Source organism: Anas acuta, chromosome 17 (assembly GCF_963932015.1).
Source record: "Anas acuta chromosome 17, bAnaAcu1.1, whole genome shotgun sequence".
Taxonomy (NCBI): Eukaryota; Metazoa; Chordata; class Aves; order Anseriformes; family Anatidae; genus Anas; species Anas acuta.
The window spans coordinates 6,405,305-6,432,115 of record NC_088995.1 but is presented as its reverse complement, the minus strand read 5'-3'; the positions used below and the strand labels follow the sequence as shown (position 1 = coordinate 6,432,115).

The 26,811-nt window shown below is 45.0% G+C and overlaps 2 long non-coding RNA genes across 3 annotated transcripts in view; one reads left to right on the top strand and one right to left on the bottom strand.

The window, feature by feature from the left end:
* The window catches only part of LOC137841408 (uncharacterized), a 210,727-nt gene that overhangs the window by 159,189 nt on the left and 24,727 nt on the right, over positions 1-26,811 (bottom strand). For both annotated transcript variants that reach the window (XR_011088606.1, XR_011088605.1), the window contains exons 2-8: positions 22,490-22,698; positions 17,448-21,871; positions 15,928-15,993; positions 15,035-15,207; positions 12,157-12,311; positions 7,679-7,881; positions 1,065-1,169 (exon numbers count right to left, since the gene is read on the bottom strand). This is a non-coding gene — a long non-coding RNA (uncharacterized lncRNA). The remainder of the gene's footprint in view (positions 1-1,064; positions 1,170-7,678; positions 7,882-12,156; positions 12,312-15,034; positions 15,208-15,927; positions 15,994-17,447; positions 21,872-22,489; positions 22,699-26,811) is intronic.
* LOC137841411 (uncharacterized) lies at positions 4,186-16,861 on the top strand. The gene is made up of 3 exons (XR_011088610.1): positions 4,186-4,996; positions 15,053-15,132; positions 16,210-16,861. It is a non-coding gene; the product is annotated as an uncharacterized lncRNA (long non-coding RNA).

Genomic DNA, 26,811 nt, shown 5'->3' with positions numbered 1-26,811 from the left:
ATAGCACATCCATTTCAGACATAAGCTCTCTTGAGAAACAGGTATGAGTTGTTGGTTCAGGCCTCTGCTTTGAATAACTGAAATGTAAAGGAGCACATGGGGGTTTAGAAGCATTTGATTTCAGCGTGGGACTCGGGAACTCAGCTCTTGCACAGCCATGACTGAAGATTAGGTACACCCACCATCTCTGGGCTGAGCACTTCCATTACATAGCATTTAGGATGGACTTTTGAGAACCTCAGTTGCAAGGTGCACACAAGATTCAAGTATTTTCCTCATTATTATTGCAGAGGCCGTAAATGGCAAAAGCAGCTCATGTTTTCTCCTGGTTTCTAACTTGCGGGAAAGCTCGTTATCAGCAGGGCATCCTTGAAACAGCAACCAAGAGCATTAACTTTTAATATTTAATGTATTCCTCAGGCTCTGGGAGAGCAATGTGAGAAATATCCCGTAAAAATCTATTAGTGTTAATAAAATACCACCCAACAGGTTGTCCATTATCAGCAATTAAAGTTTTCAAAGCAGGTCAGATAACTCCCTGGAATGATTTGTGTGGCCTTTACATCCGTTCTTTTCCTTCTTCCATTTTTTTTTTTCTTTATTAAACTTTCTCAACTCTTTTTTCCTCCCTCCCACAGCACAGTCTGAGCCCTAACCAGTGAATTATAGCACTAATGAGGTGTTTATACTCTCTGCCCATCAATCACAGATGTGTGTGAGTGAAAGCGCCAGCCGATAGTCGGGAAGTGCTGCAGCCTTTGCTGCAGCCAAAAGAATATTAGACTGTAGCTAGATAAATCCCCTGCTCTTTTTCTTTGTTGCTCATGGCCACAGCGCAAGAGCAAATACACTCCATCTGATTTTCTACCCCCTGAAAAAGTGAGGACATCCCTGTAGTTCACATCTATAACATCCTCCCATCCCCATTTGCCTCACTTTACCCCTTAACCAGAGCAATGCACCCCTACAAAGTGAGAGCCTAACAACTAAAGGAGCAGCTAAATTATGGTGCGGTGAAATAAGGCAATAGCTACCCCCAGTTCCTGTGACCCAGCAGAGCTTACCATTGGCACACCTCTCCTATTTCAGTGTTTTTTTCATCTTTTCGTTGCTGATATCTGGCTAGGAGTTCCCAGAAAAAAATCTGCTAACACGCTGGTGGCAGCACCCTGAAAGATGAACATCAAAACCATAATTAGAAATCAGTTAATTTAAGATTTATGCTTTTTTAATTATTTCTTAAAGCACACTTGGATGTTTAATAGTGAGGCTTTGGCTTTCTCACTGTCTCATCTTACAGAAAATTAACAAATCTAAATGAATGAATACCCATGTTTGCAGAGAACTCAAATACCTCTACACCTACACAAATGAAGTAATGAAATGAGGTCTTTGTGGTCTCAATTTAGCATAAACTGGCAGAGAGTGGGCCAAACCCAGATGGGGTGTTCATGAAGAACTCAAGGTGTGTTTACTGCAGCCTTAGAGGTCCCAGAAGAAGACAAAGAGCTTCTGGCTGGTGCTCCCAGCAGTCTGGCACAGGAGCAGAAAATCTCCGACGTGATCTTTAAGAAAGGGAGTGGTGAGCAAAGAGAGTTCAAGGGATGATGCCATGGCTGCAGAACTAAAATCAGCTCCTCTAAAGCAGCTTTCTGTCCTGGTTTGAGAGTGGGACCCTCGCAAACCTGAGCCCCCCATGCTGCCAAAAAGGGGAGCCAGGAGGCGGGCAGCTGGGTGCCCCCACACTTTGGGAGCCCAGAGCAGGGTGTGCAGCACTGGCAGCCTTCTCCCAAGGAGCTGTGGCTTTAACCTCACCGCAGCTCCTGTGAGGGTGGAGCAAGCAGTTTTCCTCATTCTGTTGAACGATCAGTAGGTAGGGCTTGTCTATTATTCCTAAAGAAAATTGTATTTTCACTTGGATATGGTTGTTTTCTATGGTGCTTTTTGGAGCAGTATCCCCCAGCCCGTGGATTTTACAAAAATAGCTATCAATCAGCCCATTTCCCCCCTTCCCACCATATTTCTCTCTTCCTCTTCTCCCCGGATCCTGTTCCTTCTCTTCTGGTGCATGCTCCATTCCTGTAAATAAAGCTCTCCCCATCTCCTGTACCCTCAGGTGCAGCCCCACACTTAAAGGCAGTCCCTAGGGTGCTGCTTCTCTCCCCTTGCTCTACAGCTGCTCGTCCATCGCTGCATCATCCTTTGGGGACATTTCACTTCATTTGTGACAGTTGGGGTTCTTGTCTTTCCCCAGGTTCATGTCTAGGGCAGAAGTTTTTAACCGTTTTCGATCTGTACCCCCCCAACATTTTGTTAGGAAGTTACAGGTCCTTGTGCAGCCAACTCACACCTATGGACAGAAACCATATTCTCCTTAGCCACATTTCACAAACCTCTTCCCTGTTATCCACACCAGGATCATGTTGAAAAACCTGGTGATGTATCCCAACAGGAATAAAAGCCTTACTGCTGGGCCAGACCCCCCGAGGAACCTGCTGCAGACTCTGGAGGGGCACTGCCCCCACACTCAGGGATAGCTCACCTGGCCCCACAGACACGCACATCAGTAAGCAACATCGACAACATCACCCTGGGGCCAAACTGCTTTCAGCACTCACACAAATGCATCTGAAAGTAGCTTGGGTGCCTCCCCTCTCGCTCTGCATGCTGTACGGGCATCTGGCTTTCTGCATTGGTGGCAGGGGGATGAGAAGGGTGGTGAAGGAGACAGACAGACACCGGGTTTGTGGTGAGCAGTGGGGAGGGGAGGCTTGGCAGCTCATCGTAGCAGAGCAGGAAGCCTTAATACTTGGAGCCAGTTGAGTAACCTCGCTGATGACCTTCCATCATAGGCGCCAGTGCTCTCACACAGGGGGAAAAAAACAAGAGGAGAGAGAGAAGCAGAAGCTGAGAGAACGTGGTGCAAACAGCGCAGCACACAGCCAGAAGGGACACCACGCGCCCCAGATGATACCTGCACGTATGGGGAGTGCTAGGAGGGGGGCAGCAGATCCCCTTCCCTGGTACACCTGGTCAGAGATCTGCTTTCTGCTCTTAAGGGTTAAGTTTATATTTATGCACCAAAACAAGCAGTTGCATTTTCTCAAGAACTTGGTGTGTTGGGAAAATGTGGCTTTGAGCGTCCCAAGGGCTATATGCAAATCACGGGGTAGGTGTGTTGTGCGGTCTCAGCCCTGAATCATTCAGACTGGTGACACGACCAGAGCACGCTACAACTCCCTGACTCACATGCCCAGGATTCCTTCCTACGGAAACCAGAGCGTGGGAGGGGAGCAAGCAGAAATGGTGCACAGCCACATCTCGCAGCTGGGAAGAGAGGAGACAGTCTTCAACGCAAGAGTTGGGAAACGCTGAATATCCCACAGTTTAGCTAAAGCCCCAGGGAGCTACTGGGTGAGAAGTTCCCCTAAGAACTCAAGTTCTTATAAATCTTGTCCTCTTCTGACATCCCAGGCAACAATAGGACAGAGGGAACAGGGATGCCCTACTTTATCAAGTCCATGAATGAAACAATCTCTTTGGGTACATTTCACATATTTTTCTGTTGCTGGAATTGAGCACTCAAAATATAATTTGTCCCCCAAAATATTTTAAATACCTTTTTTCTCCCACTTTGTCTGGTGTAATGAAGGGGTTTAACAGAGCTTAGCAAATCATTTCCTTCCATCACAGATATGAAGCCACCTCTAAGGAGGAATATAGTACCTGCTTAACGACACAACAGCTTCTACAGTGGAAGAATACATACAGGTGCAAGTGCCCACGTACATTTTGAGACAATGCATGCAAGCACATGCAAGAGAGCCCCCAAATTCCTCTGGTGAATCCTCCTGCCCGCAGCTCCCCACCCTACCTGCGTGCCAGAGCACTCTACCTTGCAGCAGGGTCAGCAGAGAAGAACGTGCCGCCATGCACACGATGGAGCCTGGGAAAGAGGGGGGAGAGCGTGGGCAGCACTGTGGTTTATGGGTAAGAATTCCATGTTTAGGACAATACTAGAAGTCAGCTGAAAATCATTAAGTTTGGTCACTTGAGTGCTTTTGAAATCCATGCCCCAGACATGAGTCTGAGGCAGCCCTGCTGCAGGGTGACTCATGCGGTGAGCATGCGAGCATCATACATGCAAAAGGACCCATACAACAGAAGCAGCTGCGTAGGGTGTAAAACAACAACAACAACAAAATTCTAATTAAGGTCACCCTTAAATATGTCCCGGCTGACAGTGGCACTGCTACACTGCACATCAATTTTCCTTGCACTGTAGCCAGGATGGCAAAACACGCACCCTCCAAAGTCAACACAGGCAGTTTGGACAATGCCCAAGAACCCATATGTTGGGCTTACTCCAGCAAGGCTAGGCAGAAATGGCCAGCTCACAGCCAAAAGCTGTATTGCCACAACACGGATAAGCATGGAGCCAGCCTGGGCAAGCTGTTGTGAAAGGCATCGATTCTATGTCACCCATACAAATTCTGTGAGCAATGCTGAGTTTCCCCTGCCCGTAGGATTAGGCTGTATATGGAAATGAGAGCCAGCATGGGAGCAGGGAGAAGAGAACGAGGGGAAAGTCACACCCCATAATTTTAAGCCTCGAAAAGTAGGGATTCGGTCCAAGCTAATTGTTTAAGTTCACTTTATATTTAACAGAGAAAGAAACTCATTGCCAGAATGGAATTTCTCTCATCTTGAATTAGGTGGGATATGTGTTCCTCCCCATGTTTCTCTGTTAAAAAGAAAGGAAACCGAGAAAATTAGTTCAGTCCAAACACTTTGATTAATGCTAACATCAGGTAAGATGAATCCTACCCTAAATCTATCCAGGTGAGAGTGACAAAGCCAGGAGGAGAATGCAGGAGGGCAGCTTCATTTCCTCATGCCCTGACACACCGTCTCCTCTTTCTGCCACCTTTTCTCATGGTGATCATCACCCAGCGCCTCGAGGAACCAAACCAGCTCCTGACACCGGGATGACTGGGTAAGTGGCAAAGTCTGACTTGCAGGAATAAAGGCAGGAAATTTGGGAACACGGGGATGAGAGGCGGTTGGTTATTTCAAACAGCTCATAACAATTGCATGAGCTGGGGACAATTTCTCTTTAAACTGCCTACTTGACATATTTCTAAGCTAGATGAATTATCGGGCCCTGGCAATTCTCCCAGGGCACCGGAGCTTTCTTCCCAGCTTCCTCTCACTAATGGGCACAAGAGCTCAAGCCCCTGAACCCTTTTCTCTCCTCCACCTTCCTTTGCTCTCTGCGCCCCCAGCACACACCCAGACCCGCGCTGAGCACGGCTCAGCCTTTCTGTGATGGAAAACGAAGGCAGCTGCCAACACGCAGGGCTGCCGTCAATTCCTGAGTGCAAAGGAGGTGCAATTCACCTCCTCTGTGCCAGGTTACACCAACTCTGCTATCCGTGACATCCCTGGCCTCACTCAACAGCTCCAAGCAAACTGCACAGACTTGCGCTGATACAATTAGTCTGCCTCAGCCCCAGAAGAGGGGAACCCATAAAAATCTGCACTGAATCCTGCTTTTTCTGATGTTCACAGCTTCTTTCTTTCCCTCCTTTTTTCATTTTTATTTCTGTAATTATTTCCCCCCCTTCCTTTTTTTCCCTCTTCCCCCATTAACAGGGGAAAAACACAAGAAAGAAAACACAGGCAGCCAAAAGCTCATTAACATACTTGACCTTTTGAAAGAAAATTAATTCCAAATTCGCACATACCGGCTGTGTTGCTTGGTTTTGTCAAAACGGTGGCATCATTAGAGAGGAGAAGAGATGGCTCAAGGGGACGGGGTGTCTGCCACCTCAATGGAACTTGCACCGAGTTACTGAGTGCTGGCACAAATAAAGCAATGACATGGGCCATTCTGTCAGCTTTTCACATGAAATTAATCTTCGTTTCGTTGGCTGTGTAAATTTTTATCACCACGGAGTGGGGGGTGATGAATATACCAAAGCATCCTGACAGCTATGGCCTGAAAACTCGAGATTGTCTCTGCATCTTAACCACAGTGGTGCTGGAACAATTCTCTGCCCCTGATGTTCTCCCTGCGCGTGTGCACGCGGGCGTGCCTGTGCGCGCGGGTGTGCGCCACTGCCTGGGCGTGCGAGTGCTTCACTGACACTCTTTCGATTCGAATGTGCTGTGGCCTGGGATATGCTTGGGGTTTGGATTTCCTGGCTTGAGGGCAATGGCAAACGAATTACTGCTTCTCTTTCACTCCCTGAGTCCCAGTCCAAAAGCTGGTTTCGATCCCGGCGTGCTTTGCTGGGGTTGGCATGGTTTCCTAACTGATGAGCAAAAAGAGCAGCTCTGCCTTCTCCTGTGGCTCTGGAGCTTGTTGGTGCTGCTGTTTTTACAGCATGTGTCATGTTGCAGGCCAGGTAGAGACGTGACATTGTTTGCTGCTAGCAAGGATGTGACAATAACACCCACCTCCATGGCGCTGCGTGCAACCTGCCTGTCCCCAGCCAGCTCCAAACAAACACTCGTGCATCCACAGAGGCACCGACACAAACACGCTCGCAGCCTCAGCCCTCCTAGCTGCACACCCACCCCAACACACAGGATAAGCATAAAAGCACCCTCAGTGTACACTCGGATGCACATACACAAACGCAGCACCACGTGAACCTGCAGACATCCTCAGGATTACAGCGCGCGCTGCGCTCCACGTTTTATCTGAGACAGATGGCAGACTTAAACCTTCAGGTCTCTACAGAGCAGCAATACAAATTTCATGAAGAGGCTCATCTCTCCAGCAGTCTGATTGATAATGGCCAGGAACAAAACCAGGAGGGTTGGCTGAGATGAGTGACCAGGCCTGTGGCCACGATCAGACAGGCTGCGCCAGGCATCGCTTGCTAGTCAAGGGCATCAGCTGCTCTTTTTCAGAGCAAATGAGAGCTAGGCCAACCAAAGTCATCCCCCTACATCCCAGCTGTCAGTCAGAGGCAATATGCTAACTAGGAACTGTGCTGCTGACACTTTTAGCTTCACCTGGAAAGTCAGGATTTGGCCCCTGGGTGTAAAGCATGCATCCCTTCCCGAACCAACCAATGCTCGTTCTGTCCTAAAATGTGCATGTACAAAGTCTGGACAAACCTACATCTGCTGGGCAATAATAAAAGCACATCCAGACATGCATGACCACAGCCTGCAACACACACCCTGAACATCCACACAGGACTGGCTGAGTGGAAGGATGCACACACCAAATAAGAAAGAAACCCATCCTGAAATGCGAATGGATGTTCTCAGATGTGTGCACACATGAACACAGAGATACACATTCCCATTCTTGTATATCTGAAGAATCCCCACAGATTACCATTACTAAGGTATTAACAGCAAATGTATAGGGAAACACTTAAAAGAGGCCAACCACTACTTTTAGGTAAGATGTTACCAATCTTATACCATTCCAATGAACGCGTTACTCAAGCAAATCGTTGGAACCAGAGCTGAGCCTCCCTTATGCTGAGCCACAGGTAGCTAAAAAAAAGTTGCATTTAAATACACATCCACACACATTCATGTCTGAAAGCTTTCAGAAGTCACTGTTCCCTGAACCCCAGGTTAAGTACCAATATTCCATGTGCTCGTACACACTGGTGGCCACTTCAAAGTCACTTCAGCTTGCTGTGCGTACCTTATACGTGGCGACAGCATTCCTGTGCTTTACATGCTTGTGGTGCAGACGAAAGTCTTAAAGCTTGAGCTTCTTCAGTAGCAGTGAAGAGTCCCAGGGGAAGCTCATCGCCCAAGCAGGCTGGCTCATGGCCAACGAAAAAGAATCAGGAATAGCTGGCCAAGAGGAGTGGCCTGGTCTCCATCCACTATCCTGATTCCCATCTGAAAAATGAGAAAGAATCCCCCTCAGAAACACCAAAACCTACCAGACTTCCTCCTAGCTTGAAGACAAACTGAATGTGACAGTTACATGGCACATCACTAATGTCCACCTTGCAGGTGCTCTCAGTTTACCAGTTAGTGCTGCATGAAATTATCCTCAGAAACAGAACAGAACATGATGTTGGGTGAATTTTTAGCCTGACAAGTGTGAGAAAGAAAGTGGTGTTTTTGCAGTAGAGAATGACTTTTCTGTATTCCAAGGTAGTTGTGTAGTCATAATAAGGAGAAATGCTAAGTAGATAAATGGACAATAGAAGGCCTCACTGTTCCAAAATAAGGTAGAAGCTTAAGAAAAAGAGGACGAGCAGTGTGTTGGGTGCTTCCACCTCTTCCCTGCTCTGAGTGGCACAAGGGGTGGGGGGAGGGAAGGGAGGCAGAAGTGGGGCCTGCAGTCAGTCCCTGGTACTTCATTTCCACTGCTCCTTCACAGTCACTCTCCCCTCTACTCTGTTGTGGGGTGCTGACCTTCTTTGGCTGTTCCTAAATGGGCTGCTCCACTGCGGTACACCATGGGCTGTGGGGGTCTGCCTTCCTCACCAGGGAACGCCTCTCTGTGGGCTGCAGGGGGGCTTTGGCTCCGGTGCCTGGAGCACCTCTGCACTGCACTCCCCCTGCTCTGCACTCACCTTGGTGTCTGCAGGGATGTTTCTCGCTCCTCACTCTCCCAGCTGCTGTTGTGGAGCAGTTTTTTTTTTTTTTTTTTTCCTCTTCTTGGGTGTGCTCTCAGAGATTTAAACTGCATTGCTCATGGCTTGGCTCTGGGCAGCGGTGGACCCCTTTGGAGCCAGCTGAAACTGGCCCTTATCTAACACAGGGCAGCTGCTGGATTCTTCTCACAGGGGCTACCACTGCAGCCCCCTCCGCTACCAGAACCTTGCCATGTGAACCCAATACACTAGGGCAGCTAGGTCATTACTGCCATGTGAAGTATCAAGGCTGAAATTAACTAATAAAACCCTAAATATGATGGGGGTAGAAGGGATTGGGATAACAGTGCCACTTTCTGGGGACACCAAGCTGAGACCAGGGATAGAATGATCACTGGGCAATTATTGCATGCACCTGAGGCAGGGACTACCTTGGGGGGAAAGGATTTGATAATGAAATTGGGCATTCAAATAGTAAATTGTTAGGCTGGAATAATGGTGTTATTAATGGGGTTTTCTCAGGCCCTGAGAGCAAAGATATATTTGCCTTTGAGTGGAAAGACCTTGAAATGGGGCGGAAGCAACAATCCAGATGGACAGTTTTACCTCAGGGGTTTACAGGGCCACCAGTTTATTTGGGCAAGTTCTAGAACAAATTTTCACCTCCCGAGGAGGTGTTACTGTTACAATATGTGGATGATCTTTTATTGTTAGGACAGGAGAAAACAGCTGTGAAGGAAGCCACTAACAAGCTATTTGACTTTCTGGGAAAATAGGGCTTGAAAGCATCAGAAAATAAATTTTGTAGAAAGAGAAGTCAAATATTTAGAGCATCTAGTGTCTGAGGGGGAATGAAGAATAAATCCAGAGAGGATTCAGGGAACTGCTGAGCTACCCCTACCCAAAACTAAAAAGAACTAAAAAGTTTTAAGAGAAAGAGGTCTTTAAGGAATTAAGAGTCACGAAGTCCAAAGGAAAACAGATACTCCCTGATGGCAGAGAAACGCTGAAGAAAGCGCTAATGAGACAAATACTAACTGTTTTACATCAAGAGGGTCACTGGGGAATTCAAGCAATGTGTGATGCGGTGCTATGGAAATATGTATGTGTAGGAATATATATATACACTCTGGCTGAACACGTATGCAGGAGTTGTGTAATATGTCAAAAGGTAAACAGGAAAATTAGCTGCAGTCAGCCCAAAGGGGGGCAAGAACCAGGAATTCAACGCTTCCAAAATGTACAGGTAGATTTTACAGAACTCCTTAGAGTAGGTAGATTTAAATACTTGTTAGTCTTGGTAGATCATTTGTCAGGGTGGGTGGAACCTTCCCTTCAGCATCTGCTACTGCGAACATAGTAACTAAAGTAATTCTAGAACAAATAACTCCCAGGTATGAAATTGTTGAAAATATTGACTCTGATCAAAGAAACCACTTTATGTCAGAAATACTGCAAGGGCTAATGTGGACTCTAGAAATTAACTGGAAATTTCACACTCCTTGGCATCCTTTCTCTTCTGGAAGGGTGGAGAGGATCAGACAGTAAGGAAGCAATTGACTAAGTTCTGGAAACTCGGCTTCCCCATATGAAGTGCTTACCTTTGGCACTTCTCCAAATTCAAACTGCACCAAGAAAAGATGTGGGAGCTTTACCGTATGAAATATGAAAAACTGATCTCAAAAATATTTTGGGGAAAAAAACACACAAGATCCTACACAGAGTAGCTCAAGATGACACTTCCTGAGGATTTAGAAGCATTTAGGAGAACCTAATTTTGTGATTACCTGAATAGAATTGGCTCAAACAACTGTTTGTTGGTGTATTTGGTGGCTCTGCACAAAGCTGAGAAGTGTCAACAGGGATTCTCCTAATTAGGGTCTGAAAAGAAACTAAAAAAAATACCCCTTTCCCTTCAGTGCATGCCTTACAGGATAATAGATAAGTAGGAGTCTCTGCAGAGTCTGAAGTTCTTCCCCGCATTAAGTACTGCAAGGTTTTTAACCTGTGATTTGTAGGTGATGTGGATGAATCACACTGAGCAACCTCTCGGTGCTCAGCTATTTCCTGCACTGGAGGCTATGTCAGTGCAGAAGCACCGGTACTGTAAGAGCACCGTGAGCCCATCATTTGTCCTAGTGCTGTTCAGCAGAGCCAGTGATCATGGATGTCCTTCCCATATTACTTCTGAAAAATGGGACTTGGATGGGGCCTTGTGACCAGTGCAGATACCGGCCACCATGAGGACAGGACTGGAAGATGAGATTTCAAATGGCTGATTCCCTCCAAACAAGAGAAAGGTAAATTTTTTAGTGGATCATCAAGGCCAGAAAGAAGAGCATGGAAGGCCATGATCATGCAGTTATGGAATAGATCTTGAAGGTCATCTTACCCACCCTGTTCTACCCGCTAGCTGGATCAAGTACTGTGATCTCCTGAAGAGGGTCATGGAACTCTTTGAGGTCTCAGATCCACCAGATTTTAGCACAGACTGCTAAGAAGCAAAGCACACTGCTTGGCTTTTGTATTTACTATTTTGTTATCAGTCCAGTTCCAGCCAAGAGCACATGGATACCCAGCTGACAGGTACCTGGCAGCAATGAAAGCTAACAGCATCCTGTGCTGTAACAGGAGCAAAGCCAGTAGGTCAAGGGAAATGACCATTCCTCTGTAAATATCTCTGTATCCAGCTGTGAGTCCACAAGCAGAAGGAAGATGCTGATGAGCAGAGAGCCACCGAGATGGTGAAGGGGCTGAAGCATGGGCTCTATAAAGAGAAGTTGAGGGGAGTGAGTTTGTCCAAGCTGCAGAAGGCTTAGGGGACTCCTAATAAGAGCCTTCTGATACCTATGATGTTATAGAGAAGACAGATGCAGGCTCTTTGCTTGTGTGTGTGGCAGGGGAGCAAAAGACATAAATTAATTTCATAATAAAAGTAATAAATTGAAGGAGTAAAGGTTTTGCCTGGATATAAGGACAGAAAATTGCTTTATCAAAACTCTAACCCAGGAGGTTTTTAAACATCTGATAAAGCCCTGAGCCTGTTTGGATGAGGAGGTTGGACTAAATCTTAAGAGGTCCCTTCAGACCTGATTTATTCATCCCTCCCTCCGAATTCTGCAACTTCTTTGCAAGGTGCATAAATGTGCTTGCGTCCTCACATGCATGCTTGTGAGAGAGAGGGAGCGTGCGTACTGGTGGCATTAACACGCACAGCAGCACGTGCTGGTGGTTGGGGTTTCCATGAGTGTGATTGTGTGCACAGATAAGAGAATTTCTGCCCGTATTTAGGCACAAATACAACAAAGTATTTGTGCATGTGTAAGCAAGCATGTCTGTGTACTTTAACATCACTGAAATTGCTGCATGAGGGAATGTGCTTATGTGCACGCACGTGAGCTCAGGAGAGTGAGAGCATGTTTCCGGCTGCATGGAGTTTACAGAAAAGATCTCTGTGGAAAGCTGCACTAACAGAGCATCCCTCTCCCTCTTGCCAGACCGTTGTGGCTTGTTGAAGTAATGTAGTTTTTGAGGAGGGAAGTCTTATATCTTGAGACAAACCACATACCTCCAGGGCGTGCATCCAGCCTGGGAGAGAGCAGAAGTGAGACAAGAGAACAGCCCAAGTCTCTCGGAGGTGTCACTGTGTGCACTCTGAATGCAATGACTCGGTCCCATTGGAGGCGATGGGGTGAGAAGAGTAAGCGAGCTTCCTTGGGAGGCCTTCAGAAATAGAAACAGGACAATCCAAACATGCATCCACTTGAAATCAATCCTCATGTACATTACCAGTGTCAGGGATCCTCTAGTACAATCGCAGTTGGAAAAGTTGTTCACAATCATGCTTAAAGAGAAATGTGAGGTGCAGTATTAAAGCATGGTGTCAGAATACTTGTGTAAAATGATGTGTGGCATCAAGTGCTCTCAGCCTAAATATTCACCAAAGGAGGTGCTGGTTAATCTCTAATGCTTTAATAACCCTTTTGCCAACCTGGGTAGGAGCAGAGAAGCAGCACTCCCAAATTCCAAAGAGATGAATCACTGGGTAACCTGGGGGACCCTGGTCAGGCCGAGGTGAAGGAGAATTGAAACAGACTGCCGAGGAGCAGGAAGGCACACTGCGGGAGGAGGGAGAAGCAGAGGGGATTGCAGCACGTTCAACAGCACACATCCTGCCGCAGCCTGAGCCACGCGGTAACTCGAGAGAGAAAAACCCCTTCCAAAACCTCCAGCTCCAGCCACCCTGTTTGTCAGAGGAATTTGAATTTCAGCTCTGATTTGACTGAGGCTGCCCCTGACCGAGGAAGGTTACCAGGCAGCCCCGGGAGCCCTTCTGAAGTTCTGGGTTGTTGCAGTTCATCTGCTGGGTTATGAGCAGTGAGCTATGTACACAAGCCAGGGAGCTGTCTATCGAGCTCATTTCATCTGATAGGACGTGTGAGGGGAGACTCATAAGTAGGTGACCAGAATAAATGATTTACCAGGGCACTAAAAGATCAAGGCAGTTGTTTCTAAAGGGGCTTAGAACATCTAAAGCCAAAAGCGTTATGGTGCTTTTAGGTGTACCCTCAGGCTGTCAACCTTGCTCCAGCTTCTTGGAATAAATAATTTGAGCTGTTCCCCATTAGCCAAGTAGTAGAAAACCTGTTACAAAAATTGCTTGCACTCTCTCCCAAGGAAGCAGGCATGTGATAAATATCTGCCTCTTAAGTACCCACTGCTGATAAAGAAGGATAAAATTTCAGATTCATATTTAAAATAAGATCCCATTTTGCAGCTCCAGCAGTACAAAAAGAAGAAAAAAGCTTCTGAAAATACCTATTCAAAATTGCCTAATTTTCACTCCACGTTTCATTGTAACTCAACAGCAGATGGTCCTTCTTGATACCCCCTTCAATTCATGGCTGTTTCTTTGGGTAAGGCAGCTGTAACACCAAAACCACCAAGCTTCCCTTAACAGACATGAACCTCTGGGCTTATAGGAGCATAACTGGGGCCATGCCACCACATTAAGATCAGTGTGGACTGTTCCACCCTTAATCCGTGTGAACAGTTTCTGACTGTAGGAAGTCCCAGCAAGTCAGTTACATGGTGCTCCCGAGCAGGTTGCGAGCAATGGGAACAAACTCAGTAGGTCAGGATTTTAAATAGCACTTCTAAATTTTAAGCCATATGTTGCTGGAGTGAAAATGGCTGCTTTGTTTGCTGAAAGGCTGTCTCTCACTCATAAACCTCTATGTGGCCAGTCACTAGAGGGGGCCAGAAAGCCACCTTGTACCAAGAGGGGCTGTAAAATCAATGGCATGGACAAGGACTTGACTTCTACTCCCCAGGTATTCCCCCTGGAACAAGTAAGGCAGGCTCCTGAGCCTTTGCTTACAACAGATGCCATTTACTCCATGTGTAGTTCCATGTAGATGAATGGACGTCTTCAAGGAGCCAAGTACTGGCCCCATGAGTAAATGTGACACAATTTGGCCTTTAAATAGCACTACCCTTTTGATGACCTTCCACAATGACAAAATTAAGTCTAGAAAGACCTGCAGGGTAAAATCAAACTGAATTTGTCAACATGTGTCAGAAAGAACATAGTATGTAGTCATCCTAGATGGAAACTTGTCTCCAAACCAGGAAAAGTTGGAGGTCACGAAGGAAACACAAGAAAAACGGCAGCCAAGTCAAGTCCATGGTGACGTGGGAAGCACACTTTGTAGGTCTTCTCGCTGCTCCCTTAGGGTTCAAGAAATGTATTTGTTTGGTTTCACAGCGGCACTGAAAATCTTCAGCCTGACAAAGGGTCTTCCCACAGCAAGTACAAACACTGAGAACATGGCAACTCAAAGATCTGACAGGCCACAAACACAAAAGAAGAAAAAGAGACCAGCATGAGACCTACAAACCCACTGACTCTCCAGATACTGGCACACTGGAGGAAGGAGCATTGCTCTGCCTGCATTAAAGTCCATGAGGGCTTTGGCCAGCAACCTTTATGTTCCTCAACCTTTGGTCCACGCTGACAAAGGAGGCTCCTGGAGAACTTCTACGGCCCCTGTGAAAGGTGACCAAGAAATGCAAGTGTCCTCTGAGGGGCTCCTTAGACAACTTTTAAGAATCCACAAATAGAAAAACTGCTTAAAGGTAGCTCTGAAATCCCTGCTGTAAAGACGTATCTTGTGTTAGGAAAGAAGAGGCTCTTTGCTCTGCTGCTGGACAGCCCTTCAGTTTAGCCATTTATTTGCATAATACCCATCGTGCAAAGCTCTGCCAGAAAAAGGTCTGATTAAAGTTATGAAACGCTGTCAGTGATGAGAAAGGTAAGATTTGCTTTTCAACTCTTTTCTCTTAAACTGTCATTAGAAATGATTCATGATAAAGACAAAATCTAAGCAACTACATGGTTAGAACTGAGACCCTCCATAAATTAAAGCTTTTCTTTCTGTTCTTACCCTGTTGTGCTGGATCAGGTTACCAGAACAGAATAACCGTATGAATCCAGAGACAGCCAAGTCTGACGACTGAAACTCAACTGCTACTTGTTTGAAAGGTAAGCGATATCTCAAGAAACACATGTTGGTTGCATGGCTTAAAACAATGGATCCTTGTAGAAAATAATAAACCCCTAGTTAAAAAAAAAAAAAATTAAAAAGTTACATTGTAAAATGACATTGACCATAAGCAGCAGACTGTCAGGGCACTGACACCACACGCTGCAATACTTCTTTAGGGCTGCTCAGGGAGGGAAATGAGAAAAGAAGAGCAGAGCATTACAAGCATTCACAGGGTATTGAAAGAGGATGAACAGAGAATGTTTTTCCCCCTCGTTTCTTTCCCAAAGAGAAAATTAATGAAAATAGAAATTGGGAAAGCGTGGAGGAGTAAAGGAGCAGTGGGAGATGGAAAGAGAGATGAAAAGTCTATAGCTTACAGGATTATTTTTTTTTAAAGAAGAAAACAGAAAATCTGGGGCTTGAATAGAAACTTAAGAGTTGGAAAGCAAAACCTTCTTATAAATATGACTTCAGGAAAAAACAACAAATAATAAAAATAATATAATGTTCTATTATGACAACTGCATCACAGACACATACTAATTAAAATGCCAACTGCATGTCCACAACCACTAAACATGTTTGGATGACATTAAATAGTTTGGCAAAATGTATTTTGCCAAAAAGAAAGTTGTGTTTTGTTTTTAGCTTAAGGAACATTATGCCCCAGCAAGACTAAAACTCTAGCTCCTATGAGGCCTTTCAAGGAGGCAAGAGGCAAGAAGAGTTGAGACAGCTCAGCTAAAATAAGACATCTGCTTCTCTTGCCCATTGTACAACTGAATTCAAACCTTAGGTGTAGGAAGTTCAGAATCATTTGTTTCAAGTATCCACAGGTGTGATTTTTCCTACCTGAACTGGAAAAAGTAAAAAAAAATAAATGCAGAAGACTTTTTTATTTAACATCTCTACAAAGAAGCCACGTGTTTTTCCAGAACATCTTTTTCCACAAATGACAGCCGCATTTCTGTAAAGGCGGGTAAAGTCTAGATCCACATCCTAATTTCACAGACTCCACATGACATCCAGTCGTGTACCTGTCTAGCAGTTAATGGATTTTTCTCCTCTTACAGTTCGTCCAGATCTGGCCCTCAGGTTCTCATCCCCCTGAGGCCGGTACACACGCCTTGCTCACTGCGTGCACGGGGCTAACAGCGCTCCTGGTCTGTCTGCATTAGCCACCACGACTGAATCCCTGTTGCCATAGATACTGCTACAGTAACATTATAGTTTCCACAAAGATGCTTCAGCAATTTACTCTGGTGATTAAACTGCAGCCATTTATTGCACAGAATAAATAACAGGGCAACGGTGAATTATGGGGCTACGACTCCATCGATGGGTCCCGGTGACATCATAAACCACAAGAACCAAGCTCGAGTCATCAGAACTCCCGAGATGGAATTATAAGCTCCATCATTCAAATTGTGCTCTTTAAAGATATTTGATATAATATATGGAGCCAACAAAATGAAAGAGAGAGAGGCAGAGACAGACCGTCAGGCTCTCAAGGCCAACCACGTACTCTCCTGGCCACCACGAGTCTGAAGCCAAGATTGGTAACAGATGCAGCTGCCACCGCGGCCGGGAGTGACAGACTGCCAGGCACTCGGCACAGCCAGGTACGCGGCCGCATGTTGGCAGAGCTACTTGAGATCAATGCTGCCTGTGGGACCGCATGGCTCAGCACGCAGGGCTCTGAACCCTGCAGCCCATCGGGATAATCTCGATCCCCAACAAAGCATCGGGCGCTGCAGATATAAAGAGAGGAATGAGCACGGATGAAGTATTGGCTTCATTTTCTTTGCTAGTTCCTTTTTGTTCTGTTAGACGGAGTGGAGTCACCTTTCTCCTAAGGTCTGATGAACTCCAGAGTGAGTGGGCTCAGGTTTTAAGGAGTCAGAGCAATCTTACATCTAACCGTTGGAGTAGCGTAACGATGTTTGTCTTGTGGTTCTGCCTCCCGGTGGTATCAATGAAGCATCTTTTTTAGAACAGACCAAGACTATTTGCTGGCCAAGAATTTTCTTTTCTCTTAGAGGGGACGGGGCCACATTCTGAGCCTATTGTAAACTGCTGACATTGATTTAAATGAGCCAAGGCTCTGGCTCCAAGCCTACTGTGCTAGGATAGCATATACCTGCAGCTGATGACTGTGGAAGTTGAAAAACATTGATTGCTTCGTACGTTCTGGCCCATTAGATGTTATTTAAAATACTGAAGTATCAGAGAACAGAACAATCTATAAGATTAGTGATAGCAGATGGATCTTCTCACTCATAAAAGTTGTTTGTTTGACTTCAGTGCTTACCAAAAGTTGTCTTTAGCAGCTAGCCAATGTGAAGATTTTTTTCCCTGTTGTTTTGAGAGCTTGGTGCAGCCAGCTATTCGTTTTTTGATGCATTCAATAACATGAAAGACGTAAAATAGTCATTGCCAGCTCACTTTCCTGCTTGAACAGGTCTTCAGATTACAAAAAGTCCCTGGTGGGAAATCACAAAAGAAATGCCAAAGCAGTACTGATCTGGGACAAATGAAAGGGGGGGGCTCTATCTACCTTTTTCTCCCTCTCATCACCATTTCTCAGACAGAATTTTAGGATCAGGGAACTTAGTCTCACTCTAGCAATTCCTCTTTAAATATATGCTTAAGGGTAGTATTTTAAAAATCACTCATCGTTGACCTAAAATGTGATGCTATTTGAGGTCAATGTTATATTTTCCATTGGGGACACTTTGACCAATGTTGAGTACTTTCAAAATTTCCACCCATACACACACACATATATATAGAGAGAAGGGAAGAATGTAGAATGATACATGCATCTTAATGTACCATACTAGACATAGACACAAAACCACATTTTTAATAGCTTTCCATATTGATTTCAGAACTATTTATCATGTGCCTGCAGCAGCATACATTTGCAGACTTTAAAAACTAAGGCTAAGCTTCGAAATATTGGGCTTGATCCTAATCTCACTGTAAAATGACAACGTCTCTGGTGAAAATAATTACCCCAACATAAACACAATCAGAAACGGGTAATTTTGTCTCACTGTGTTTCTCTTTTCACCTTCTTTAGGATGGGAAGTTGTGTGGAGCATTTCAGAAGTGCCCATACCTTTTGCAATTTGGCTGTAATGACTCCTTGGAGCTGTATCTGTCTATACCCTCTCTTCTCTGCAAGGGACCCCACCTGCTTCCAACACGGCAGCTTATTTTTTCTTGGTTATCTTAGACATTGGCAAATTACAACAGGGGATTATTTATCATGTTGATATCCTGATCTATTTTTTTTTTTTAACTCCACTTTCTATGGCTGTTGTAGAAAACAAAAGTGGGGAGCGGGGTGTAAAAAACAAAACAAACAAAAAAAGAAACCCACCACCAACAAAAAACAGAGCACCTCACCCTGCATCCCCCCCAGATAGTACGTGTTTCAGAGTGCTTGAAAAGATGTTAATGAAATGCCACATACTTCACCAGTTTTAACACAAATGTTCCCAAAACCTGAATGGAATAGCAACATTCCCTCTGCTGCTTAGAATGCTTAAGACAGGTGGGCGAAGAAACCAAAATGGTATCATGATACCACAACAGGAACTGTGAACACCAAAAGGTAACACCTGAAAAAAATGTCTGTGCTTGAAAAAACTCGTGTTACTCAGCTAGTAAGCAATCACTGTGCTCCGTAGATATTCAGATTATCAATGTATCTGTTACAATGAATGCACCAACTCCAATTAGCCAAAGATTATAAAGAACAATCTTCCTTTCCTCTGAAGAACTCAAGGGTAGTGAAATGCTTCTCCTATGGCAGAACACTTCTCCTGTGGCACCATCCCCATTAGCCAAAATGTTCCCACATAAGCAGTTTAAACTGACCTGAAGTGCAGGTTGCTGTTTTCAATCTTGCTCTAAGTTTATTTTTATTGCCTTAGAGAACTGGTAGGTTTCTCTAAAAATCTACACAGTAGAAGGATGATGAATTGCTACGGTTAATTAGTAATTTACTGATTGCATACTTAGCAACCAAACAGAATTTATACTCTATCACACCAATCACAGCATACTCTATCTGGGAAAGAAAATGAGGTAAAGAGATGGTATGAAGCAATGCGTTTCATGAAGACAGCACTCAGCTCTCTAACAGAGCTGCAGTGGGCAGTATCTCAGAAACACCACAAAAAGAGTAATTTTACGAATGGCATAAACGCAGATAGCATAATGATGACAAAGATGTTGCCAGTGGACATTTCCCCTTCACATTAGAATGACATACCCATGTGAGTAAGGTGAGACTGTTGTCCTTACCATCACAAAGCACAGACTTTGGAGACATTTCTAAAAAGACTAAAATTACAAAACAACAGTACAACAGCAAGACAATTAGCAGAGCAGCAGACTTTGGCCTTTTTAAGGATCTACTTGGAAGACAGAGAAGGATGTGGGATTTGAAAGATCTGGATCACCTTTCATTCATTCCAGGTAGAAGCAGACTAAAGCCAAGAATGGGTCTAACTGGGCACAAGCTGACGTGTGTGTTTGTACTCACGCACACATTGTGCACTGCAGTGGGAAAGGAAGCAGGAGAAGCTGTGAAATGTGGCATACTCTTTAAAACACAGGGCCTATTGTCTTACCTGATCAAATCTGCCTTAATCAGGTGCTGGCTCCATTTTAGCTCTTGAACACAAGCTTCTAGAGCTGCAAGGCACACAGTGCACTATAAAACCAAGCGAGTATAGGCCTAGCAGAGAAGGGTAAAAAAACAGCCAAATACCATTTTGGTTTACCTGAGATCACTTTCACTTTAGTTCCTTTGCCCAGGTGAAAAGACGTTTTCACCTGACCAGAAAACAAAAGAACAGCAACAGAAAAATCAAATGGGAATAGCAGGAAGTGGGTGCAATGTAAACTGCCAGTTATTTTGTGCATGCTTTTTTTTTTCTCCTTCTTTAATTTCAATTTGCAAAGACAGTGAAATGGAAAATGTGCCTCTAATTATTACCCCTCTGTGTTTCCTAAAAGCCTTTCTCTGAACTTTCAAGTCTCCTCAAGTTTCAGGTCCTCTCTCTCTCTCCCTGTCTTTTTCTCTCTCCCCCTTTTTTATTTAAACTAATCTAAAAAAGCTATAAAAAGCCTCTGACACTATAAATTTCCTTGTAAACCCTGGTTTTATAGGTTTAATTGCCTCATTTTACTGCCTTGCATGCTTTGTTCCTTCAGTATTTTAGAGAGCTGCCCCAGTATTTAGTATAAGCAGGCAACTTGGGGGAAAGAGAGGCCATCTCCAAGCCCTCTACTAGAATTTGGATGTGGTCAGAGATTTGGCATGGTTAGCACCCTATGGAGACTGAGCCTTGAAATGGCTCCACTCAGACTCACACATGTGGGAAGTTGACCTAGACAAAAATGGAGAAAAACCTCAGCACTGGGAAATTCAAGTGTCACTTGGCATGGGATAAAATCACGCTCACAAGCCTTGAGGGTATGAGAGAAACCACAAAGGATCTCTCACAGGGGAAGGGGTGCTGGGAAGGTTCCTTTTGGTATTTCTATTACATGAATAGTTATTTCTCAGAGTGTTTCCAAAGTATAATACGAGAATCCCAAGGAATCCTAAGCAAGTAGTAAGGGCACTCTTGTGCTAGGTGCTATACAAGCAAGGTAAAAAAATTGAGAACCTTGGCCAAAGAGCTCCCTGTCTCAACAACTATCCTCTTCAAAGAGAAAAAGGGGCGTGTATGAAAATCCTACCAAGATTTCCCCTTTGTTCTTCATAGTCAGTAGGCTGTCTCTTCATCACAATGTTGATCCTAAAGCCTTGATGCCCAAGCAACTGGCAAAATCCACTTTTGCTTCAAACACACACAGTTCCTAATTCTGTCACTATCTGCTAAACTGACTTCCACAGATCTTAACTAGACACTGTGACTGTCCTGTGTGGTGCATCTTAGGGACAATTAGTGGACAGAACAAGCTAGGGCTTATCCTATCCATGTTCCATCCTTAACCCATGTAAAAAAAGAAAAAGAAGTAATTCACTCCAGAGATGGACAGTAATTGCAGGGCACTAAATCACACCAGGAGACACAGTTTTGAATCTCTCCACTGTATGATTTTAGAGGATGGACTCAGTCTAGGTCTTCTAAAGACAAACCTCTCAAGAAATGTCTACACTTGATCTCTAAAATCTTTCGATGTCATAGAACTTCCTTAATATAATCTGCTCTTCTCTGTTCTCCTAATACCGTAACCTGTGGAATAGATGATCACTTTAAATACTACATCAGATTTCTGCTTAGATTTAAGAATAAAAAAATTGACTGATTTTCTATTTGCAGAATTTATCTTTCTGCAATTTGACAGAAGTCTGTCCTCTGCTATAGCATCCTGTAGGTCCCATGGGTTAGAAGGACATACTACATGGCAACCCCAAGCTTCTCTGGAAAAGGCAATTTTTTCTCAGTAATGGAACTGTCAAATGGACTTGCACGTTTGTGATTTTTCTCATTAAAGTACAAATAAAGCACCTTTGTGTGTAGTTATTGCATAGGCACAGTCATCCTGCAGCGATGCTGTGGAAGCTTTTCTCACCAGCTTGAGCCTCAGATCCAAGATCTTAACATAAAGTAAAATCAAACAGCACGACCTAATGCAGACATTTCAGCAAAAGGGTAGGGCACTTTTCCCCTCAAGACAAAATCTTCAGAATCCATCTCATGGCTCCTGGAAAACATCAGATGACATCCTTGGTGTCACACCAAGGATTTATTTGATTATCACATCCAAGTGATCTACTAAGAACAACAGACCGTGCTGGATTTTCTTTCCAAACTCCTTCCTTTCTTTATCAGTTCTAGTTCAGGCATGGGAAACAGAAAATACTAGAAAGAAGGGAGAAATAAATGAAAGCCTAAAAGCTTTCAAACAATTTGGTTTTGGCTTAACTGAGGAAATGGTAAAGGGATCCAAATGTGGGTTTTATTGGCAAATGAAGGTTTTTATTTTTTCTGTGTTTCCCTAAAGAAACAAGGCTTGTGAATCATGATGTGTAGGCATCTGTCACTACTTTTTGGTTTACAGTAACTTTAGACAATATTGAGCATTCTTAACCAAGTATGTCAGAGAGAAAGAAGTCTCAAGATTATTAAGTGTGTGTAAGTTTCATAAATGCTGGTCAGCCAGTAAAGGAGCAAGAAACAAATTTGTTTCCCCATGCTTAATCTAAACCATATAGAAACTTAAATTTCTTTATGCTGTTCACCGAGTTAAGGTTCTCTAAAATGGTTCTCCTAGCTGTGGTATAGGGGAAAGAGACATGCACATTGTATGAGGAACTGTTACCTTTGGTTTCTTCTGAAACTGCTTTTTCTGGTAACTGAAGTAAAAGAGTAGCAACCAATTCATTTTTCCAGGCCACTCACAATTTTATAGACCTCTACTGGATCTTTCCTCAGCTGCCTCGCAGGCTGAAGATCCCTGGTCTGTTTAATTCCTCGTCATAGCTACGATGCTTTTTCCCTCTCCTCAGGATTTCTTTTGTTAGCTAGCTCCTGTGAAGAAAAAAAAAAGAAACATTCCTTAGTCATGGAAGGGGAATTTAGCAGTGTGTGTTCATACACATGCTATTCCCTGTGAACAAGCAGATCCTGAAAAAATACACCGCTTGTTTTAGCCATTAAATTGCTGGCAGCAGGGCAGGCAAAGGGAACAACGATGGAAGCCTCAAAAGGGAAAGGAAGAGGAGGGAGAGGCACTTAGAGGATCAAAATCTGGAGGAAAAGTATGTTAAAAACAAATGAACTGAAGAAAGAACTTGTTGTTGGTGAAGTTGATCCTTCATGCTGCCCTGCTATCTTGTAAAAGGAGTTTTATTTGCCTTTTTGTGGGAGTCCTGGGAGGAAACTATTAAAGGAACAGGCTTTAGGCAGTTTGTGGGGATGTGTATATAGGCATATTCGTGAGTGTGTGTGCGTGTGTGTGCTTGTGCGTGCATGACTGTGTGTTTTCTCCCTCCCTTTTACAAGGGCCAGTTAGGTCGCAAGGTTAAAGCCAGGGGGGACTTAGTTTGCGTTGTAAGAATTTTTACAAAGTGTAAAGGATCAAAGTAATTAGCTAAGGGTGAGAGCCCAGGACTGTCAGAGAAGTAATGCAGCCCCTGCCCGGAGTCTTGATCGCAGCCGACCAGACTGAAACTCCAGATCCTGGGAATAAGGTAACCAACAGGTCTGAGCAGCACAGGGTGTGTTGCTAGATATGAGACTTGTAAGGAAGAGGAAAGGCAACATTTTGGATGGAGCGACTGGAAAATGTTCCAGGAGTGTGGCCGGATGAAGCACAGGAGCTTTTAGGTGCGAACATTTTAAAGCCAGCTGTCTGCTGCTGTGAGGGCTGCCAAACCACGCTGGCACTCTTCAGGGAGCAGGCCACTGCTTCCTGCTTCCAGCTGGCCTGCAAAGATTATCTGGAAGCGAGTCAGAGCTCTCTGTCCCGCAGCTTGGTCTTTCACAGCAAGAAGACAGGCCCATGGGGTGACGAAGCATCAAGAAAACAGTTGGTCCCAGGGAGCAGGTCACAGCTACCCACAAGTGGCAGCCAAGCTCCTTCACGCTGGACATCTTTATTGCCGTGCCAGCACTCCTGGCTGCCTGTTGCTCTCAGAATGCTCTCCTGATGCCGTCCAAGTCAACAGCACTGCCACCTACAGCAGCTGTGCCAGGGCAAGTCTCCGTAGTGCTGGAGCATGGAAATTTCTCCTATTACACCAGTCCTGAGCTTCCTTGCCAAAACGTATGAGCAAGAAGCAGCTGAGTCACTCTCTTCCAGCTCCCCACAGGAAGGAGCTTTGACTCTCTAAGCCCACATCGCTTTTCTTGAGAAAGAAACTTTGATGACACAGATCTTCTCTGTCTACTGAAGTAACTCTGGTTTTCATTCCTCAAACTACAGCAGTATATCTATATTCACCTCACAGCAAGAAAATTCATTGTTACTTACATTGCACAATCTATCTGGTGATCTAGTGTTCAAGGTCCCCCCACACACTCTTTTTTTTTTCCTTCCTACTGTAAAGAGAAATATCCAATATTGGGAAATACATGCTTGAGACAAACTGTTATGGAGAAGTACAGGGATAAGAAAAGACCTCTAGCCAGAGGTCTGCCTAGAGACTGCCCTGCCTATGCATGACTTCCTCTGGCCCAGAGGTGGCTTCCATGTGTAAAACGCCAAACTACAATGCAAATAAACACAGACTGCACCATGCAGAGCCTCCAAGTCCCTGGAATCACCCTCAATCGTGTTCGGCACTAGTAACCGAGAAGAACGGATTATTTTGTGTCTTGGAAATAGAGACCAGGGTCTTCCAGACAGCCACAGAAGAACCTGCTGGGCACTGTACGCTTCATCCAGCTAGGCCACCAGATTCTTTACCTTGTTAAACAAAACCATAGAGACACTTAAATTGCAGGACTTGTTCAACAAAAAGCCTATTAGCTGCCACTATTAGAATTCACAAAAATAGGAAGGCATTACAGAGTGAAACTCCAGCTTGTGAGGAACTGCACGTCCACTTCACCCACAACACTGGGATGGCAGGAGGAGGAGGCATTTCTACACCCCAGCTCCAGCTGCTGTTTGAAAGAAAGGTATTTACTCGTGGAAAAGCTTCTTTTTTAAACTACTGCATTAGTTTTATTAACTGTTCATAATCTACATTTCACCTTTCCTCCCCAAATTATGCTCATCTTTGAGAGAGGAAAAAACATCGATGCCTAACCACAACTTGGCTCAGAGCCGCCTTCTGTCTCCAGTCGCTGTGAGGATGAGTTAGTGCTCTGGAGGTGTTATCGATCTCCAGGCACGGATTGTCTGGCTGCATGCTCCTCGTGTCTCCTACCCTGCACCACTCCACCAACCTGAGATCTTCCCTCCCTTGGCGTCCCCCTGCTTCTGAGCCTGTTTGAGATGCAAAATGTACAGCTGGCAGGTGTGGCTCCATGATGGCCCGCAGCCATTTATCACACAGTTCTCAATAAGCTAATAGCCCTAATGTGTGAAAATTGATTTCTGGGGTGAATGCAAAAGTCCCAGTGATTTACACTCTATTTCCAATTGATGAGGCTCAATTGATTTCAACGAGTACTAAAATATTTACCATAGTGAAAGCAGGGGGAGGGAGCGCGGTGTAGGACCGGGAACAGGCTCATCACTCACAGCAAGGCATCCAGCAGCACTTGTAAACAGCACCGTCAGCCTGTGGAAGGGCCCATCAGGAAATGAAGCATTTGGTGCAACAGGAAAACTACTTGGTCAGCATTAAGGTGCGAGAAGAAGGAAAGCAGTGACAAAAAAATGAAGGAAAACGGGATGTGCCGTAAACACAGCCTTCCAGCTTTGGGATGAGCTAAGATTCATGAGGAAAGAGACATCAGCATAGGAATCCTGGAGAAATATCTTTTGGAAAGCACCTTAGCTGCTGTGTGCTGCCAGGACTGGTCTGAACTCCAGGAGGTTCCACCCGTGCATGCAAGCATGCCCCATGAACTCCATGACTGTGAGGCTATGTTTGAGGTTAACGTGGAACCAAGGGCCAGCGAGCTGCCCAAACACCAAACCACAACCACCATCCACTCTGAAGAAACCTCTCCAGATCCAGCTTCCCATAAGACAGATGTTTGTGTTGTGCCTCTTCACAGTCTGATGCTCAGGGCACCAGAGGGAAGCCACTGAGTGGGACAACACTGCCCACTACCTAATTCCCAAGCGCCAGCATCCACAAACCAACTGCCCTTGCGAAGCGGACAGCAGAAGGTGGAGAAGGGAATGGAGAAGAACAGAGGTTGGATCATTCTCACAGCCTATGAGCTCACTTGTTTCTATTTTCCTGAGACCTGTAGACTTACTATCCTTTTCCCCAGTCTCTCCTACCTGAACCAACACAGCCAGCTCTCAGCTCCCCCTGCTCTTTCCCAAGCCATCCGATTTATCAATCTGCTCCTCTCCTCCCCTTCCCTTGCCTCTGCAGGGTAAAGTTCCCATTTACCAGATCAAAGGTTAGCTCTTGTCAGACCAAAAGCTTTGATATACATCTCAGCAACTAATCATTTCCAAGTTCAGAGCTGACCCCATATCTTTGTCTTTGTCACTCGGAAGAGATTTCAGAGCCAGAGGCTTGTGAGCATTTCACAGAAAATGATGAAAAGACATCTTTTAGCAATGGGGTCAGATCTAGATCTAGGTGTGAAACAGCTAATAGTCACTGGGTAGAAATTTTTCTAAGAGGTAAGGGACAGCTGGGCAAGGGGGCTTTTGCCCACCACACATCCCCTCGGGACCTTATCACGAGGAAGTGGAGGTGCTGCCCCATTCACCACCCTCAGAACCTGTCCGCATGGGACTGCACCTGGAAATCCGACTGCGTTTGGGTCTGCATTTCCAGGTCAGTGCCAGCCCATTGAGCCAATATCACCACACTCCTTGGGTTTATCATGGCATGATCTATTCTGAGATCATCTCTCAGTAAGTGGTGGTGTATTTCCCGCATTGCTCTGTCTTTGCTGATTTTTTGAAGACGCCTGCATAAGCAGAGTTTCTCTACCTCTTGTCATCCATCTACTCAGGCTGCTATTCTCCCATGATGTCAAAATGCTCTGGGGACTATGAAG